The 20,455-nt window shown below is 43.3% G+C and overlaps 1 protein-coding gene across 4 annotated transcripts in view; it reads right to left on the bottom strand.

Moving 5' to 3' along the window:
- The window catches only part of CCNT2 (cyclin T2), a 96,889-nt gene that overhangs the window by 67,855 nt on the left and 8,579 nt on the right, over nucleotides 1-20,455 (bottom strand). The window contains exons 1-3 of one of the 4 annotated variants that reach the window (XM_030210909.1): nucleotides 20,187-20,221; nucleotides 11,749-11,810; nucleotides 11,599-11,654 (exon numbers count right to left, since the gene is read on the bottom strand). The exons of 2 other annotated variants lie outside the window; for them this stretch is intronic. The gene's annotated coding sequence lies outside the window, so the exon portion shown is untranslated. Of the gene's footprint in view, nucleotides 1-11,598; nucleotides 11,655-11,748; nucleotides 11,811-20,186; nucleotides 20,222-20,455 lie in introns of those variants that run through there. One more of the 4 variants, XM_030210907.1, reaches the window with a different exon arrangement.

The following is a 20,455-nucleotide window of genomic DNA, read 5'->3' on the forward strand; positions in this document are numbered from 1 at the left end:
CCCCTCTGAGTTCCAGGCCCTCCCCTCTCCTCTGAGTTCCAGGGCCCCCCTCCCTCTCTCTATCACTCTCCTTCCCTCTGTCCGTCCTGCGAGTTCCAGTCCCCCCTCCCTCCCCCATCACCCCTCCGAGTTCCAGACTCCCTCCCTCTTTTCCTTCCCCATCCGAGTTCCAGACCCCCTCTACCTCCCTCGAGTTCCAGACCCCCCTCCCTCCCTTCCGCCTCAGAGTTCCAGACCCCCCTCCCTCCCTTCCCCCTCTGAGTTCCATGCCCCCCTCCTTCCTTCCCCGAGTTCCAGACCCCCCTTCAGTCTCACATACGTCCTTGCGATGCTTCCCCTCCCCAACACTGGCCCCGCCCATCCCCCTACGTGCATGTCGCCCCCTCTCCAAAATCGCCAACCCCCCTCTGCTACCCTCCCCTCCCCCCCTCTTATCAGAGTCCCAGCGGCAGCAGTGAAGATGGAGCAGGCTTGTCGAGTCTGCTGCCTTCCCTTCTCTGTCAGCTCTGACTCTGGTCCCGCCCTCATTTCCTGTTTCCGCAAGGGCGGGACCAGAGTCAGAGCTGACAGCGAAGAGAAGGGAAGGCAGCAGACTCGGCGAGCCTGTTCGCCCTTCACTGCTGCCGCCGGGACCCCAGGAGGAGGAGGAGGAAGGGGGGGGGGGGGTAGGGAGGTTGGCGATTTCAGGAGGGCGGCAGTCCTTTCTTTTCCTTTTCCATGAACGTTCGATGAAGCTGCCTGCCACAGCCAATCAGAAGCGAGGCATGGTCGCAGGCAGCCTCATGGAACGTTCATAGAGCAAATTATTATATAGGATAGGTGTCACGAAATGCCTAGCCACCCACATGGGGCTACCCCGCAGCTACTTAGAGAGTCTATCCCCAGAACAGCTCAGGACCACATGCACCTGCTGCTTGTGCTCAACACTAGCACCCTCCTCCCACCGACTGGGTCCTAAGTGCTTCTGGGCTAGTCTCCCGCTCTCAAATTATCCCCAGTAATTTCTAGGTTACTGGGGGCCACACTCCCAGTGGACACACAGTTCCTAGGAAGTACTCACAGACCCAACACACAAACCACCAGGATTCTTAGTCAGTCCAGACAAGAACAAACTAAAAATGTTTATTGTCATGAAAATATTAGAATCAACAAAGGTGCAAACAGTAACAGGTAACTGAAATATGGATCAAACAGTACCTGGGGAGATCAGGGCTTATAGCTGCTCAGTTTATCAAACATAACTGTTCACAGGGCCTCAGCAAAAAGATCCTTCTCTCTTTTCTCCCTGGCTAAGACTGGAGAAAAAGCCAGTACATTCTAGCTGAATTTTGAGTTCCTGGGACAATCAGAGCCCAGAACAACAAGTTTTAAAAAATAGTCACCACATCACTGCAGGTTACCTATTATCTGAGTTAATAATAAGGAGGGAACAGTCATTTCTTGGTAACAACTTAAAACAAACATGCACCACCTGCTGACAAAACTAGAGAAATACAATTCAAGAAATAATACAGTTTTACAGGCTTAAAACCCACTGTTTTGTCACAATAGGAGACTCCATTATCAGATGAATTAATTTAGGAACACAGTTCAAAGGTTCCAACCTAGTGAAATGCCTTCCAGAATCCTCAGCTACCATTAGTATTGACCAAATATTGAACGTTATCCGAGAAGAGAGCAAGGATTCTAATATTGATGTTGTAATCTATCTGGGGACAAATGACCTGGCCAACAATAGCAAGTTTACAGAACAGAGAGCGTTCCAGAAGCTTGGGGAGGGACTGAAGTCTTTGGTTTGGACCGCGGCGTTTTTTGAAGTAATTCCAACATGTGGGAAGGGAGAAGAAAAACTACATAAAACAATAGAATTCAATATGTGACTTGAATCTTGGTGTAAAGAAGAAGGTTTTAGATACTTAGGAGGATGGGATAATACATGGAAAACTAACAGACTGTACTGTAATGATGGGCTACATCTTTGTGTGACAGGTAAAATGATCCTTGGGGACAAATTCAGAAGGTATGTTTCTAGACATTTAAACTAAAGGGTGGGGGTGACAAAAGGATACAAGGGAATTTAGAAAGTCACCCTAGAACAAACATGATGGCCGAGGAAAAGGACAATATAGAAAACCACCCACTTAGCACGTGGAAAGCAATGAAAACAAATGATCATAGTCTTTAGTAAAAAAGTTCAAGATCTGCAAACACTGATGTTTGAAGAAAACTTGGATACTATTGCTATTACAGAGATGTGGTTCTATGATTTCCATGAATAGGACGTTACCATACTAGGCTATAATCTTTTTAGGAAGGATAGGGAGAGCAGAAGAGGTGGAGGAGTGGCACTGTGAAAAACAGTATCAGAGAGGCTGAAATGCAGGGAACTTGGGGAAAGGAACAAGCTTTATGAATTATCCCGGAAAGAGAAGATGGAATCTGTATCCACATGGGTGTTATCTACAGACCTCTGGCACAAATGGAGAAGCTGCACAAGGATCTAATAGAAGATATTCAAAAGTTTGTATGAAAGGAGAGGTGCTACTTTTGGGAGATTTCAACTTGCCTGATGGGGACTGGAACGCCCCGTCGGCAGAATTAGAAAAAAGTAGGGAGACTGTGGACACCTGTCAAAATGTCTTGCTCAGACAAATGGTGACGGAACCCACTAGAGAAGGGTCAACGCTGGATCTAGTGCTCATAAATGGAGTGTTTCCAATATCCATGCCAGTGCCCACCCAGGTAACAGTGATCATCACACAATGTGGTTTGATAAAAGGGTAAAGGTGGAGTGACGACACACAAAACTCAAGTACTGGATTTCAGACGTACTGATTTTGGTAAAATGGGGAAATACCTGAAGAAGGAACCAATGGGATGGAAGTGGAAAAATCAGTGGTCCAAGCCGAAAGCTAGTAGATATAGGCACTAACGTGTGACAACTCCTAATGGGCGGGACTTCTGGTGGCGCTTTGCTTTCCTCCCTGCGAATGTAGCAGGAGCGTCAACAGAAGTCCTGCCCATTAGGAGTTGTCACTCGCCCGCTAGAGCCTACATCTACTATCTACTAGCGGCGCAAAGTTCTCTTTGCATGTTAATACTGAAATTGTACCTGTGTGCTCCTTTGGCTTTCAGGTCTGCTTTGCCTGCCTCCCTTCTGCTGCGAATGCTGCGGGAGCGCCACCAGAAGTCTCACCCATTAGGAGTTGTCACTCACATGTTAGTGCCTATATCTATTATCGGCATATAGTTCTCTTTGCTTGCTCTTAATACTGAAATTGTCTCTGTGTGCTCCTGTGTCTTTCAAGTCTGCTGTCTGCTTTGTCTGTTTCCCTGCCACAACGAATGTGGCAGAAGCACCACCAGAAGTTCTGTCCATTAGGAGTTGTCATTCACACGTTACTGCCTATATCTACTATTGGCGCATGCCGCATTGTGTGCATGCACCGTCATGCTCCTTTGCACACCTCCTGAGAACGCATACTATATTCACTATCTTTTGAAGCGTTTGCTATCTGCACTGTCTTCATTATGCTCCTCTTTTTGAGTATACTTGTAAGTGTCATGTGTCTAGCACACCCTATCCCAGTAATCTGTCCAACTATTCTCCTCCTTTCCAAAGACAAGTACGTTATCTCACTACAATTCCTCTTTCTTCTTATCTCCTGATCCCTCATTCTAGTCCACATAGTCTTTTAGTTGGTCTACTGAATTGCCGGTCAGTCCCACATAAGCATGCTCTCCTATACAACTTAATTCTCTCCCACTCTTTTGAACTTCTTTTTCTCACAGAGACCTGGCCCACTGACATTGATGCTGCTTACTTGAATCAGGCAGTCCCCCCAGGTTATACTTTGTCTGTTACCACAACAGTCATCACGGTAGTGGAACTGCAGTAATTTACTCCTTGACTATCACATCTGACATTAGAATCACTTAAATTCCAACTTCATGGCACTCCTCCTTTAGACTTTCTTCTAGTCTATCACCCCTCCCCCATTCACTGTCATCATGCAAACTCCTCCACTTTTGCTTGAATTCTTCTAATCCAGTAATCTTGGGAGACTAATGTTCAATTTGATGAACCTTTTTCTTCCTTTTCAAAAGACTTTTCAATGTTTCTACTAGACCATGAACTGACACAACACAAGGGTCCCACCCTCTGTAGTGGGCATAAATTGGATCTTGTTTTATCCATCCCTGCTTTTTATTATTCATTTTGTGTAAATTTGGTCCTTGCTGTATCATGGTTTGACCACTAGTGTTCCACTCTAATATTCCTCACAGTTTACCTGTAGCCCTGAGCAACTCTTATAGAGATCTATCAACCATTACCTCAAACTCTCTCCTTATGCATTCCAACCTTGACCTTAATTCCTTTTCCACTCATTCCCTTACTGAACAAATTTCTATATGGAATACTTAGCTACATACAGCATTTGACACTGTTGCCCCACTGCAAATATGTCAACTTCCAGGGCAGTGTAAGGTACAAAGTCATTGATTTACAAAAGATTTACACTCACTTACACGGCAATTCCACTAAGCAGAACGGAGATGGCATCGCCATCCATCCACTACTAGCCGTTCTATCTTCAAAAATACTGCTCACTCATACAAGTCGGCTATACAAACAGCTAAAAGGAAATATTTCTCCACTAAAATTACAAATGCACCTAATAACTCTATTCTCTATAAAACCTTGAAATTGTTAACTACATTTCTCCACACCACTACTGCTCTGGAGCAGTTACCCTTTGCTCAATCGTTATCGTTACACTTGGTGAACAAAATTACTACTTTACGTTGTAGTTTTCTCCAAGGAACCGGACCTCAACCATTTTTACACCCATTGTTCAGTCATCTTCCAGCAACCCTCATTGTCTTATGCAGCACCATGACTCAGTTTTATAAACCATCTTCTTCAGAGCTTAGCGAAGTTATTATGCAGCTCTGTACTACAACTTCATTGGATGACCCAGTCCCAACTGGTGTTTTAATTGCTCTTTAGGTTCCTTGCATCCCTTTATTAACGCCATGATCTGCCTCAGTCTCACGACTGGTTTGGTACCAGACTATTGGAAATCAGGTATTCTACAGCCTACAATTAAAGACGCTAACTAACTTACGGACCTCAACAACTATCGTTCTGTAGCTAATCTTCCATTTACCGCCAAGATTTTAGAATCCTTAGTACACACACAATTAGTTGATTTTGTCACTAAAACACAAGTTCTACATCCTAATCAAACAGCCTTTCGAAAATATCACAGCACCGAGACTACTTTATTAGGTGTTGCTTCTTACATATATCGTTCATCATTACATAGCACTTTACAATAATACTCTCTCTGTCCCTTTTAGTCATGGTTCTGACATCCCACAAGGGTCAATACTGTCTCAGACATATCCTTCTGCCTCCTCTATTAACTTTAACACAGTCCACATATGTTTATACAGATATTCACATACTCATCCCTTTAGATACCTGTTCTCTTGCTGAAACTACTACTAACTGTAAATTAGTTCAGATTTCTGACTGGTTTAAGGATCACAAATACTCAACCCAAACTAGTCTAAAGCAGTACTCTTCCAAAACAAGCTAGGCCCTACTTTACCTATACTAACATCCATTGCCAATATTCCTGTGCCCGGGGCAGACACTGACTGTATCGTTGGAGTACTTATAGATTCACACCTTTCATTTCTTCCACAAATACCTCAAGGTTGTTAAACGATATTTCTACACATTCAGGCTTATTTGCTCTATTCGTTCTTTGATTTTTCCTGCAGCGATAAATATACTGATTCATTCACTGATTATCTCAAATTAGATTGTTGTAACGCCATTTATCATGGCCTTAGGATTAAGACATTCAATACTTACAAAATATCCAAAACACTGCTATTCGTTTTAATTTCCAATACACATAAATATGATCACATCACACCATATGTTAAGGAAGCCCACTAGCTTCCAGTCACTTCATGCTACTTATAAAATACTGCTTATTCCTTAATGCCCGATGAGAACACTTTGATCTGCACAACTCAATCAACGAGTAATTCCTAGTTACCATGATATAATCCATGAGTATACTAGACATGCTATTTTTGATGTGCAGGGGTTATAATTCTGGAACAGTCTTCCTACTTCTCTTTGTTTGCAGACATCCTTGGAAAAACGTAAAAAGACTCACCTCTTTATTACAGCATTCCAATGGCTTTATGCTTTTTTTGGCAGTTACAGTGGGAGTACTCTGAAGATACTTGTAGCGGTTCCTTATTTGTTTCCCCCCCCCCCCCCCCCCGACACTATTAATTATTGTAGATCTACCACCTACTCTGGAAGTCATGACCGAGTTTAATTTGTCTTTTTTCTCTCCCCCTCTGATTCTGTTGTAGATTGTAAGCCACTTAGGTCTTCCAATGGGCGGGACAGTAATAAAATAAAACTTGAAAGCTCTACTATAAATATCACAATTTATTGTTACACAAAGAAAGTAAACAAAAACAAGAGAAACAGGAAGCCTATATGGTTCTCTAAATGTGTCTGAAAAAAATAAGGGCAAAAGAGGCTTCGTTCACGAAATACAGAAGAACGCAATGAGAGGATCACAGAAAAGATTACCAGATTTTAAACTCAAAGAAGAGGGAAATAAGTCTAGCATAGGTGGAAGAAAAAAAATGGCTAAAGATGTTACGAGATGTGACAAGACTTTTCAGATATATTGTGGAAAGCAGAAAAGATAGGAAGACTGAGAATGGCTTTGTGGAGAGTGATGAGGATAAATCCAACGCGCTAACAATTACTTCTCTTCGGTGTTCACAGAAGAAAATCCTGGAGGACCGTGGTTGGCTGTTGAAGGAATATCCGGCAATGGAATGGATATTGTGCAGTTCAAGGAGGAAAGCATTTATAAACAGCTTGAGAATCTGATGGGCCAGATGGGATACATCCCAGGATATTGAAGGAGCTCACAGAAGTACTGGTGGGACCTCAAAGATTTAACAGATATTTAAACAGGAGAGGTTCCATGGGATTGGAGATGAACGGATGTGGTCCCTCTTCACAAAAATGGAGACGGGGAACAAGTGGGAAACTACAGGCCAGAAAGTCTCACATCGGTGGTAAAATAATGGAGTTGATGAAAAGAATAGTTAACTTTCTAGAAGCCAACAGGTTACAGGATCCGAAGCAACATAGCTTTACCATATGAAAATCTTGCCAAATGAATTTCATTGACTTCTTTGACTGGATGACCAAAGAACTGGATAAAGGACGTGCGCTAGACAATTTACTTGGAATTCAGCAAAGCCTTTGATACTGTCCCTCACAGAAGACTCGTGAATAAGCTGAGAGGGCTGAACTTTGGACCCAAAGTGGTGAACTGGATAGGAAACTGGTTGACCGACATGCAACAGAGGGTGGTGGTAAACAGAATCCACTCTGAGAAAAGGAAGGTAATTAGTGGAGTGCCTCAGGGATCGGTGCTGGGGCAGATACTGTTAGCGCTGCGTACGTCTAGTAGCGCTATAGAAATGATAAGTAGTAGTAGTAATATATTTGTGAGCAATACTGCTGAAGGGTTAGAAGGAAATGTTTGGCTTTTTGTGGATGAAACGAAGATAGCCAATAGAGTGGATACCCTTGAGGGAATAGAAGCCATGAGAAGGGATATCCAATTGTGTTACTCATTGAATGTTAATTGAGTGGTAAATTGTAGCCTAGAGTTGATTTTATTCAGATTTCATAAAATTATATGAATAATATTCAATATGAAGTAAGTTTCTGACAAGACAAATAACTCTTATGAATATCAAGAGTATAATAAAATACATATATTTTCCCCCCAGTACAATGTAAATATATTATTCAAGGTATTAATAGTTTGTAAGAGAAATCAAGGTCCTGTGAAGATTATACAAGTATTACAGCACAGGTGATTGTAAAGGTGACAAAAATGGTATGGGATTTGCACTGCAAGACATATGGAGGAGTGGCCTAGTGGTTAGGGTGGTGGCCTTTGGTCCTGGGGAACTGAGTTCGATTCCCACTTCAGGCACAGGCAGCTCCTTGTGACTCAGTGCAAGTCACTTAACCCTCCATTGCCCCATGTAAGCCGCATTGAGCCTGCCATGAGTGGGAAAGCGCGGGGTACAAATGTAACATTTATATCCCACATTATCCCAAACAAATTTGAGTTCAATGTGGTTTACAATAAACAGTATTGGATACATAACAATGAATAATGCATAAGAAAGTAATTTGTTATAAGAATCCAATTTTACAATACAATATCATAAACATACTGGGATAGCTATGGATGTTTAACATTTTGAAAATCTATTATGAATGAGAAATTGTATATGAAGCAAACAGAAAGTTAATGGTAAATAGAGTAATAACCAATTCAGGTAATAATTAATTGAGTTATGGTTGTTCATTGTGAGGGTCTGTTTGAAAAGGAACGATTTGAGGATTTTGCGGAATCTAGTATATTCCTGCATATTTCTTATTTTGGGTGGTAAGGAGCTCCACCATTTGGTTCCTAAGTAAGTGAAGTCTGCAGAGTGGACAGTTCTGTAGATCACTTTTTTGCTGTTTGGGAGGTGTAGACTGAGATAGTTTCTTGCCTCATATTTAGTGTTTCTTTGAGGTAAGTTTATTAATGGTACCATATAGTCTGGAGCTGTGCCATTTAGTATTTGAAAGATAAAGGTACATAATTTGTTGCCCACAGGGCCATCTGGACTCCTTGCAAATAAGACTACTTAGATTCAACCATTATTTAGATTTGCTGGTTTTGTAGGAAGGTTGCTGGCACACTATCACGTTATTCTTTTGCAGCAGTCAGACTACTGATATTCCAAAATCTCAGAACAATTATTCAACACTCTGCTTGCATTGGCACTAAAAATCATTTTGTCTAATCAGAAAAACTTTACTCAAAATGGTTATAATGTTTTGTAGCACTCAATATGTTTCACTACTAAGTATGAGAGGGTTGATACAGAACGCTAAAGCTGTGTTTCAATTTATGGAAAGACATGGGAAAATGATGTTAGTTTTGCTCTGTGACTTTTTTTTATTTGAATTTTTGACATCAGAGATCCCACTGGGGCATCACTGCCCGAGGAGGGTGGGGAGCAATCAACTGACTGCAAATAATGCAGTACATCCATTTGGGCCATGACAGAGACCCTCACCATCTTCGACTGCGAAGCAAGCAGGTACTGCCACTTGGACCTTGAGAGAATTAAGCGCCAATCTATGATCCAGACTGCTTTGTAAGAATGGTAAGTTGACTGGAATATCCAACATTCCCAGGGGTACATGTCGTGGCCAGCGAACCATGCCTCAAAAGACCCTCCAGACCCCAATGCAGGCCAGAGATGTGGAGATTTCCATGCCTTCAGTAGCATGGCAATGGGAGAAAACCCCTTGCTTCTTAGGCACTGCTTTTCAAAGACCACGCTCATAAGACAGAAGAGATCTGTATCTTTCATGAGAACTAGACCTTGGAAAAGAAGCCCAGGCCCTCTCGACAAGGGAAGTGAAGGACCCACTAGGAACTACCTAGGGGCAGCAAAGCCAATATGGTACACCTGACCTACCAGAGGCTATGGGGGAAAATATGCAGGGCCGGACCAGGTGCCAGGGCTGTACTAGAGCATTCAGCCCCTGCAACTCAGGCTCTCTTCCAGCTGAAGAACTGAGGGCATTTGGAATTCTGGTGAGACACCATCAGGCTGAACACTAAACTCCTCAGCACGCCACCCACCAGACAACTCCCACTCGCCCAGGTTTGTCAGCTAAGAAAAGCTGCCTGGACACTGTCCATCCCCGCCACACTGGCCAGCAGAAGTAACTCCACCCATGCACCCAGCTCTTTCATCTCCAGGGAGACACTTGCACTTCTGGTACCAGTTTACTGATATATGCTACAGCCATGGCACTGTCAGAAAACACATGCACTGAACAACCTTGAAGTAAGGTCAGATAATTTATGGACCACTTGGCCTCCTGGGCTGACCAATGCTCCTGAACCACCCTGTTCAAGTAGCGGGTTCCACAGACTCTGAGACTAACATTTATGATTACCCCAATCTAATCTGGTGGATCCAAGAGGGGCCCCCTCCCACTAAGAATGCAGAAGAACTGACCACTTTAGGGAAGATGATCTTTGAACCAGTGAGTGTGCAGGGACCACTGGGACAGAAGAACCCACTGCAGATATCACCATATGGCTCTCACCCATGGAGCAACCTCAACAGTCGCAGCCATGGACCTGATCAACTGCAGGCAGTCCCAAGCTCTTGAAGCAGGCAGTGCACAGGACTGGAGCCAGGACTGAAGTTTGCACACTCAGGCATGTAGAAGGAAGACTGTCCCTAAATAGGCATCAATCGAATTTGCAGATACTCAAGGCCCTGAGCTTGTTTCAAGTAACTCCTGGCAACATTTACACCAAGATGAGGCCCTCCAGGAAGAAGACCATTCAAGCTGTTGCCCTCGACTTCCTGCTTCAGCCAACCGGAAAAGGAGGGATGTAATCTGATCCCTTCCTTGTGAAGAAACGCCACTGTTACGACCATTACATTGGTAAAGGTCCGAGGGGCTACTGTCAGCCATCGAGAGAGCTTTGAACTAAGAGCACAAAACCACAAAAAATGGTTTGTGAGTATCCTGAACGTTAATGTGGAAGTACTCCTGCAAAAGACAGAGTTGAGAACTCTAGGATGTACTGCTGAGATCACCAAGAAAAGAGTCTACATCCAGAAATGTTGGGCCCCCTTCTTGGGGACATCAAAATAAATTGAACAGCCACACCCAAGCTCCTGTTGTGGCACTGGCTAGACAGCTCCCATAGCTAGCAGGCAATGCAAGATCTTCCCTTACTATAAAATGCATGCACACAGGGACACCATAAAGGTATGTGAAATAGAGGGGTGACTGAGTTTCAGTTTTGGCCTGAAATCCAGCTTTGGATGTTTCAGTTTCAGCTAAAAATGGAGAACACAGGCCCCATTATATTTGGCATAAAGCAAATACAGTATTCCACAGTAAACAGTGGGAGCGTGATAGTGTAAGGATGCTTTGCTGACTCAGGACCTGGAAAGTTTGCCATTATTGAAGGAACCAGAAAATTCTTAAGGAGAATGCCCAATCAAATGTCCATGAGCTGAAGTGTAATTGAGTTATGGCCGTGAGCTGAAGTGTAATTGGGTTATGCAGCAAGGCAATGATCTAAACACAAAGGCAATTCTATATCCGAATGGCTGTGTGAAAACAAAATAAACCTCTAACCAAAGTGGATACTAAACCTAATACCAAACCACCTAGTGCATTATCTTACAAAAAGGAATGAAAAGGAAAAGGCCTCAGAAGTCCATGGTAATACAGCACCCTATGGACCGGACCGTGGAACGCTTACATAGTGCTCAATTAAAGCTCAGCGTAGGCTGTATCCACTAGACCTCAATCGATCATCGGCCAAAAACTCTTTCAAAATTTTTTACTATTAACTTAATTCATAGTCATATAAACATATTTATCATCATCAACATAAATTTTGTGTGTAGCATGCAACGCACTTATCTGTTCCCAACGGGGCCCGTTTCACCCTCAGGCTTCTTCCAGGGATGCAGTGCTACAAAATGACAAGAACAAATTATAAAATCCCATTTCACTCTTCTAAACTTGATTATGGTTTGATATCGGATACCGGCACGCTCCTTACGGACCTTTAACTGTCGCCATTTTCATTCCCTGCTGACCTCAGCACGTCTCTGGCGGCACCATGTATCTGCACACCAATCAAACAAGACATGACGTCACATTATGCTAAATATTTCACTGAATCGGCTCATGGGATGAAAAAACACACAAAAAATAAATCAAAGAAAAATAGCCTATTCTATCGTAGAATTCAATCCAAAGGGTTCCACTGATCTCAGCCTATCGATCCAATGTTGTTCACTCCATTTTAAGGACTTCTCTCTATCACTCCCACGTATAGATGGTAACATCTACTCAATCACTCAACACTGAAAATCCTCAAAAGTGTGTTTAAAACATATACAATGTGCTACCATTGGGGCTGTTGTATGCTGATTCAAAATGCAGGAGCGATGCTCACTCAGTCTTATACTTAATTTTCTGATGGTTTTGCTAATGTATAATTTCTTACATGTGCATTGCAAAGCGTATATAACAAAATCTGATTGACAATCCGTATATTGTCCAAGTTGGAAGAATGCACCATTAAGGGGATTTTCAAACTGTTGGCATTCTCTCATTATGCCACAAACTTTACATAAGCCACACTTCCAATAACCTAAATCAGAAGATGACATTTAAGAAATGGGTATGCCCGACTTATGTACTCTCAAATTTTTCCCCCTTGAAAAAGCTACCCTTAAATTCTGTTTCTCAAACGAAGGGTGGAAATGAAAAATGTCCCAATTCTTCCGAATAACAAAGATCTGACATGACAATAAACAAACTTGAACCCAATAGAGATGCTGTGGCAGGACCTGAAATGAGTTCATGCACAAAAACCTACGAATGTGTCTGAATTAAAACCATTTTGCACAGAAGAATTGGCTAAGATTCCTCAACAGCAATGTGAAAGACTAATATTAAGTTACAGCAAACATCTCTGGTTGTAATTATTACTGCTAAAGGTGGTGCAACCAGTTATTAAGTTTAGAAGACAGTTACTTTTTCACATGGGTGATAAGGGTGTTGGATAACTTTGCTCCTTAAATAAATTAAAATAATTTAAAACCATATTATTAATTTGCTTAGGTTCCCTTTGTCTAATACTACATTTTGTTTAAAGATCAGAACCATTTAAAGTGACGTATGTACAATAATAGGAGAAATGTGTGTGGGGGGGGGGGGGGGGGGGGGGGGTTGGACACTTTCGTATCACTTTACTCCTATCACTTTCTACTACTTATTCACTGAATTCTCCAAGAGAGTTGCTGGCTTACAAGATCTGTCTTATGTAACTTTGGTTAGACCTTTAGGGACTAGCAGTTTAAATTATAGTTTAAGAATTGAGGGAAGCAAAACTTATGACAGTAAAAATGCTAGTGTTTCCCAATATATCCAGGGAAGATCTAATGGTACCAGCAGTTGAGGAATGTCATCATTTAAAATTTCCTTAATATACCAGTCTGCAAACTATGATTATTTTGAGAACCATCTCATTTGACCATTCTTTTTTGTTACCAAGGGGCTATCTGTGATGGGCTTTGTTGTTGGGTCTGCTTGTTAGATGGAGTTTATTAAATAATCTCCGTTTGTACCCGCACATAATTTTTCCCCTCAGCTCTCCCTGATAGCATTGGATTTTCTTCATTGCTGGACAAGTACAGATATTTTCCTTATTATGTTTCTTTTGTGGCTTAGCTTTTCTGTACAAATTGTTACTTGTATTACGTGAAAACTATAACTTTTTTTTTTTTAAAGGATACAGTTTGGGTCAAGTCTTTGGTAAACCAGAGTCTTAACATCCTTCTCAAGTACCTAAAATATGTCAACTTATATGCTATTGCTCCCACTTGGCAGGCTGGCAGTGCAGATGTGCTTGGATGGTCCAGCTGACTTGTGTTCAAGATGAGTAGACACTTGATAAAATGAAAGATTGGTCAAACTTCACAAAGCTGGGTCTATGGGAGGGTGGCAAGAAGGAAGACACTGCCAAAGAAAAGCCTATACAATGTGTCACATTGTGTCTGCAAAGAAACACAGAGGGAATACTGCACACATGGGAGGTGCTTTTGTAGTCTGATGAGATCATGGTGTCAATGCTAAGTAATGTATTTTGTTTTTTGCCACACATGTCATCCTGCTAAAACCACACCTGGAGTAAAACTCGATGATGGCAGTAGCATTACATATAACCTGAGTCTTGGGGGAAAACAAAAAGAAAAGCCATACCAAGTCAGACCAAGGTCTACTGAGCCCAGCTGTCCGACAGTGGGCAATCCAGGTCAAAACTACCTAGCAGATCTCAGACAGTAGAACCTATTTCTCACAGCTCATTTATAGGGAAACGCAATGGTTCTCTATCTAATAATTCTTTAATGCACTTTGCCTCCAGGAACATGTCCAAAACCTTTTTGGGTTACCACCGTTAACTGCCTCGACAACATCCTCAGAGAAAAGACCCACAGCGTAATTATGTACTTCAGTGTTTTCAGTTTGCAGGGTTATTGGTTTTGTAGAGTATCCTTTTGTTTTAGTGTTGTTGAAAAAATTAAACAAACCTTCCCTATTTAACTGTTCCACACCACTCGTGATTTTATGAGATCATCATACCTCCCCTCTGTCATCTTTTCTTCAAGTTGAAGAGCCGCAAGCTATTTAGCCTTTTTCATAAGTGTTCTCATTTATTTTTTTGTCATCCTTCTCGGTACCTTTTCTAGTTCGTCTCATTTTTGAGAATGGGTGTCCAGAACTGTGCATAGAACTCAACATTTGGTTGCACCGCAAACCCATACAAAGGCATAATGATATTCTCCGTTTTGTTCTCCATTTCCTTTGTGAATATATTTTTGCCTTTTTGGCACAGGGGCCTGAAAATATCAACACATTTTCCACAGTAACTCCAAGGATCATTGTCTTGGGCAACGATGCATAACAAAAAACACAGCATTTTGTATCTACATTTGGGATTATTTGTCCCTCCCCCCTCCCGTGCATCATTGTGCCCTTGATGCGGTCTCCTAGTCTCAAAAGATACTTCTACAAATCCTTACAGTCCTCTGCCATTTTAATGAATTTGTTTATATTAGCCAATTTCATCATCTAACTTGTCACTCCTATCTCGAGATAATTTATGAATGTTAGTCCCAGTACAGGCTTTTGAGGCACCCACTACTGACCTGTTTCCATGTGGATAACTGACATTAATCCTACTCTGTTTCCTTTCAGCCAGTTTCCAATCCACAAAAAAAAAAAAAAAAAAGAAAAGTAAACACATTGCCTCCTATTACACACACACAAATTGGTTTCAGGGAGAGAAAACTAACAACTTATAGCAGCAGCTTCAGAGAGCATTTTCCATCTCACAGATAGGCTGCAGAGAATACCTTCTCCTGCTTTAGACTTAGTCCCGCCCACCCTACCCCTCTACCCACCCACCCCTAGAGTGACATGTCTTATATAACCTCCCTATCAACCCACTCTTTACTTTTACCTCACCCATTTCTATTCTTCTATCACCTTCTCCCACAACTCCAACCAGAGTTACACCTATTCACACTGACCACCCTTCAACATCTTCTGTCCTTCTGTGACTGTTCTCTTGTGCTTGACTGCTTAAATATTTTAAATTTTAATGCTTTACTTTTTGTCTATTAGATTGTAAGCTCTTTGAGCAGGGACTGTCTTTCTTCTGTGTTTGTACAGCACTGCGTACACTTTGTAGCGCTCTAGAAATGTTAAATAGTAGTAGTAAGGTAAGACTCACCTTTGTTGGAACCACGCTAATTCTATTTATTTTTAAGTATAGCGTCAACCATTTGCCCAGTCTATACTTTCTCTGATCACACTTATACTCCCTTTTTAATACATAGGTCTGCTTGTCCTCGGAGAAAGCGAAGATACTTACCTGTAGCAGGTATTCTCCGAGGACAGCAGGCCTTATATTCTCACACATAGGTAACATAATTTCATACTGACCGGAATGGAACTTATAACAAGCTAGTAAGAGCTTAGTGGAGCATGAGACACACTCCACTGCACATGTGCAAGTGCCTTCCCATCTGCCACAAGAGCATGGTTACCGCAGTACAATACTACAGCACAGAAAAAGGAGACTTCAAGGGGAGGTGGAAGGGTTGTGAGAATTTAAGGCCTGTTGTCCTTGGAAAATACCTGCTACAGTTAAGTATCTTCACTTTCTCCAAGGACAAGCAGACCTATGTATTCTCACACATGGGAAATCCCAAGCAACCAGGCTCACCGAGAACAACCACCACCAGTGGTCAATTGGGCTACATATTAACCTGAAAACTATATACAAACTGAGTGAAAGTGCAGCCTGGAACAGAACAAAATGGGCCTAGGGGGATGGAGTTGGATTCTAGACCCCAAACAGATTCTGCAGCACTGTCCAAACCAGATGTCGTATCTGGTATCATGCTCTAGGCAGTACTGAGATGTGAATGTGTGGACAGAAGACTATGTTGCAGCCTTGCAAATCTCCTCAATGGAGGCTGACTGCAAGTGGGCTACTGATGCAGCCGAGGCTCTGACATTATAAGCCTTGACATGACCGTCCAGGGTGTTTCCCGATGGAGACCCCCATCCCATTAGGATTAAAAGAAACAAAAAGTTGGGCACACTGTCTGTAGGGCTTAGTCCGCTCCATGTAATAGGACAAGGCTCGCTTGCAGTCCAAGGTGTGCAAAGCACTCTCGGCATGATGGGCATGAGGTCGGGGAAAGAATGTTGGCAAGACTGGTTCAGATGGAATTCTGAAACCACCTTAGACTTAGATAAGAACTTAGGGTGCATACGGAGGACTACTCTATTATGATGAAATTTAGTATAAGGTGCATCCACCTCCAAGGCTTGAAGCTCACCGACTCTACGAGCTAAAGTCACAGCCACCGATAAAATGACCTTCCAAGTCAAGTATTTCAGATGGCAGGAATCCAGTGGCTTAAAAGGAGCTTCCATCAGCTGAGTGAGAAAGACATTTGAGGTCCCATGACACTGGAAGAAGTTTGACTGTGGGCTTTGACAAAAGCAATCTCTCATGAAGCGAACTAGAAGCTGTCCAGAGATGGACTTACCCTCTACACATTGATCATAAGTACTAATTGCACAAAGGTGAACCCTTACAGAGTTGCTCTTAAGACCAGACTCGGAAAGGTGTAGAAGGTATTCAAGCAGGTTCTGTGTAGGGCAAGAAAGGGGATCTAGGGCCTTGCCCTCACACCAGATGGCAAACCTCCTCCACTTAAAAGAGTAACACCTCTTCATGGAATCTTTCCTGGAAGCCAGCAACACACAAAGAAGCAAATTCTAGGCTCTCAACATTCATGCTGAGAGGGCCAGAGACTGGAGGCTGGGATATAGATGAGACCCTCATTCTATGTGATGAGGGTTGGAAAACACTCCTATATCCAAAGTTCTTTGGAAGATAACTCCTGAAGAGGGAACCAGATCTGTTGAGGCCAGTAAGGAGCAATCAGAATCATGGTCCCGCAGTCTTGCCAAAGTTTCAACAAAGTCTTCCCCACAAGATGTATGGGAGGATACACATACAGAAGACCTGTCCCCAATTGAAGGAGGAAGGCATCCAACACTAGTCTGTCGTAGGCCTGGAGCAAAACTGAGGGACTTTGAGGCATATTTTCAAAGCACTTAGCCTTCCAAAGTTCCATAGGTTTCTATGGAACTTTGGAAGGCTAAGTGCTTTGAAAATATGCCTCTTTGTGACCAATGTATTAGCAGCAAAGAAATTGACCGTGGGGGGGTGCCCCATGCTCAGAAGATCTCCTGGGCAACGCCCATGTTGAGAGACCACGCGTGCGGTTGCATAACCCTGCTCAGTGTACTGGCCAGGCTGTTGTTTTTGCCTGCCAGATAAGTGGCACGAAGGAGCACACCAAATGGCCTCCTGACACAGAGGGTGTGATCTGGTGCCCGCCCTGCTTTTTAGTGCAACACATTGCAACCTGAATGTCTGTTTGAATTAGAACAATTAGTAAGACAGCCGATCTCTGAAAGACTTTAGGGCATTCCAAATAGCTTGAAGCTACAGGAGATTGATCTGGATATCTGTTTCCTGTGCGGACCAAGCACCTTGGCTGTGAAGCCCATCTACTTGGGCTCCCCAACTGAGGTGAGATGCATCCGTAGCCAGCACTTTTTGTGGCTGAGGAATTTGGAATGAAATTCTCCGAGTCAAATCGGATCGAATGGTCCACCACAACAGGAAGCGAGTTCCAGGGACACTCGGATAACATCCTCCAGATTCCCCGTGGCTTGGGACCACTGAGAAGCCAGGGTTCATTGGGCAGTTCTCATGTGAAGATATGTCATGGGCGTTACATAAACCGTGGAAGTCCTGTGGCCCAACAACCTCAACATATGCCGAGCTGTAACCTGTTGAGAGGATCAAACTCACGAGAGTCTGTACATTGTTATACGTTGGGCAGAGATCCTGGAACCCACATCAAGTGTGTCTAAGGCGCACCAGGCCAAGAACTTACGACGTGCCTTCTGATGCTTGACCAACTGGCGAAGTGATGTGGCCTGCTCCGATGGAAGCGAGTCCGCCAAATCCAGCAGCTTGTGCACCAAGTCCCGCAAGTACATGCTCAAGAAGAGCTGGTATGATTGAATGCGGGACAAGGGCATAGAGGCCTGAAACATCTTCCGCCCAAGAGTCCAAGGTTCTAGATTCCCTGCCTGGGGGCGCCAAAGCATTGTCTGTAGAACTCTTGGTCCTTCTTAGTGCGGATTCAACCACCAGGGAACGATAAGGCAGCTATGGCTTATCAAAACCAGGGGTACTCTGAATCTAGTACACCGTGTCAATCTTTTTGGAAAGTACTGGGACAGACAGATGAGACTACCAAGTCCACACAAGAACATCCTGCAAGATCTTGTGCAATGGGACAGTTACAGCCTCTCTAGGAGAAAACTTGTAGTCCAAGACCTCAAGAATCATAGCCCTGGGCTCGCCTTCCACCTCCAAAGGAAACTGAATGGCAGCCGCCATTTCCTTGACAAATGAGGGAAAGGAAAGGCGCTTTGGAGACTTGCTCCTATCCTGTGGAGAAGAGGGGGTCAGAACGAATACCATAAGACTCCTCCGAGAACTAACATGGATCCTCCTCCTCAGACTCCCATGAGCACTCCTCATTGGTGTCAGTCAAAAACACAGCATGGGAGAGCCAAGATCAAGCCTGCCTCAACTTGGAGGAGCCTTGTACTTGAGAGGGGCATCGAGGAATCGGCGGCTTCCGCCTTGACTCCAGCAAAGCTTCCTCCATCGACATCGAGGGAATGCCAGCATGGGTGGTGGTCGACACCGGGACTGCACGTGACACTGGCACCAGAGGTTGCACCGCAGGGTGAGGGCCAAGTGGGGCCACAACAAGAGGCATGGAAGGCGCAAGTACCCTGATGCAGTCTGTTGTACGATTGCAACCAACAGCTCAGGATGAAAGGCCCAGATGTGCTCATCGAGGGTTGACACTGGGAAAGGCTGGGGTGTCAGCTCAGAGACCATCTGTGGAGATGCTGGGGTTCAGACGAGAGGCTGGTTCTGGCTGCACGGAGACCAAGGCATCGGCACCTCCTGTATGGAGGGGGAGAGGTCTTCTTAGCGCCAACAATTCCCCGGAGCTCCCGGCACCATGAGTCAAAGGGAGAGGGGGGGGGATCGATGCTGATGTTTCTTGGCCTTCACACAAAACAAGTCATCGAGGCTCTTCGGTACCGACGAGGATGACATTGAATCCTCATGATGCCTCAGTTATGCATTCACGGTCTTTTTAAAGACCACTTCATCATTTCCACTCAGCAATACAAACTTATAAATTTTTAATCCAACTGATCTTGTGGTTTGTCCAGCTTTACTCCTTAGATAAACATGGTTTAATGGGACAGAGTCAGCACTGGTTCAGTCAAGGGAAATCTTGCCTCACTAATTTGCTTCATTTCTTTGAAGGCGTGAATAAACATGTGGAGGAAGGTGAGCTGATTGATATAGTGTATCTAGATTTTCAGAAAAGCTTTTGATAAAGTCCCTCATAAGAGGCTCCTGAGAAAATTGAAGTCATTGGATAGGAGGCAAGGTTCTGGTGTAGATTAGGAATTGGTTATTGGACAGAAAACAGAGGGTAGGGTTAAATGGCCATTAATCTCAATGGAGGAAGGTGAACAGTGAAATGCCACAGAGATCTGTATTGGGACCGGTGTTATGTAACATATTTATAAATTATCTGGAAATCGGAACGATGAGCGAGGTGATTAAATTTGCAGATGACACAAAACTGTTCAAAGTTGTCAAAACACATGTGCAATGTGAAAAATTGCAGGAAGATCGTAGGAAACTGGAAGATTGGGCATCCAAATGGCAGAGAAATTTAATGTGGACAAATGTAAAGTGGTGCACACTGGGAAGAATAATCCGAATCATAGTTACCTGATTCTAGGATCCACCTTAGTAGTCGGCACTCAAGAAAAGATCTAGGTGTCATTGTAGACAATATGCTGAAATCTTCTGCCCCGTGTGCGGCGGCGGCCAAAAAAGCAAACAGGATGCTAGGAAAGGGATGCAAAATAAGACCAAGATTATTATAATGCCTCTGTATTGTTCCATGGTGCAACCTCACCTTGAGCATTGCATTCGATTCTGGATGCTGTATCTCAAAAAAGATGGAATTAGAAACGGTTGTACGAGCGACTAAAATG

This window comes from Microcaecilia unicolor, chromosome 7 (genome assembly GCF_901765095.1).
Source record: "Microcaecilia unicolor chromosome 7, aMicUni1.1, whole genome shotgun sequence".
Taxonomy (NCBI): domain Eukaryota; kingdom Metazoa; phylum Chordata; class Amphibia; order Gymnophiona; family Siphonopidae; genus Microcaecilia; species Microcaecilia unicolor.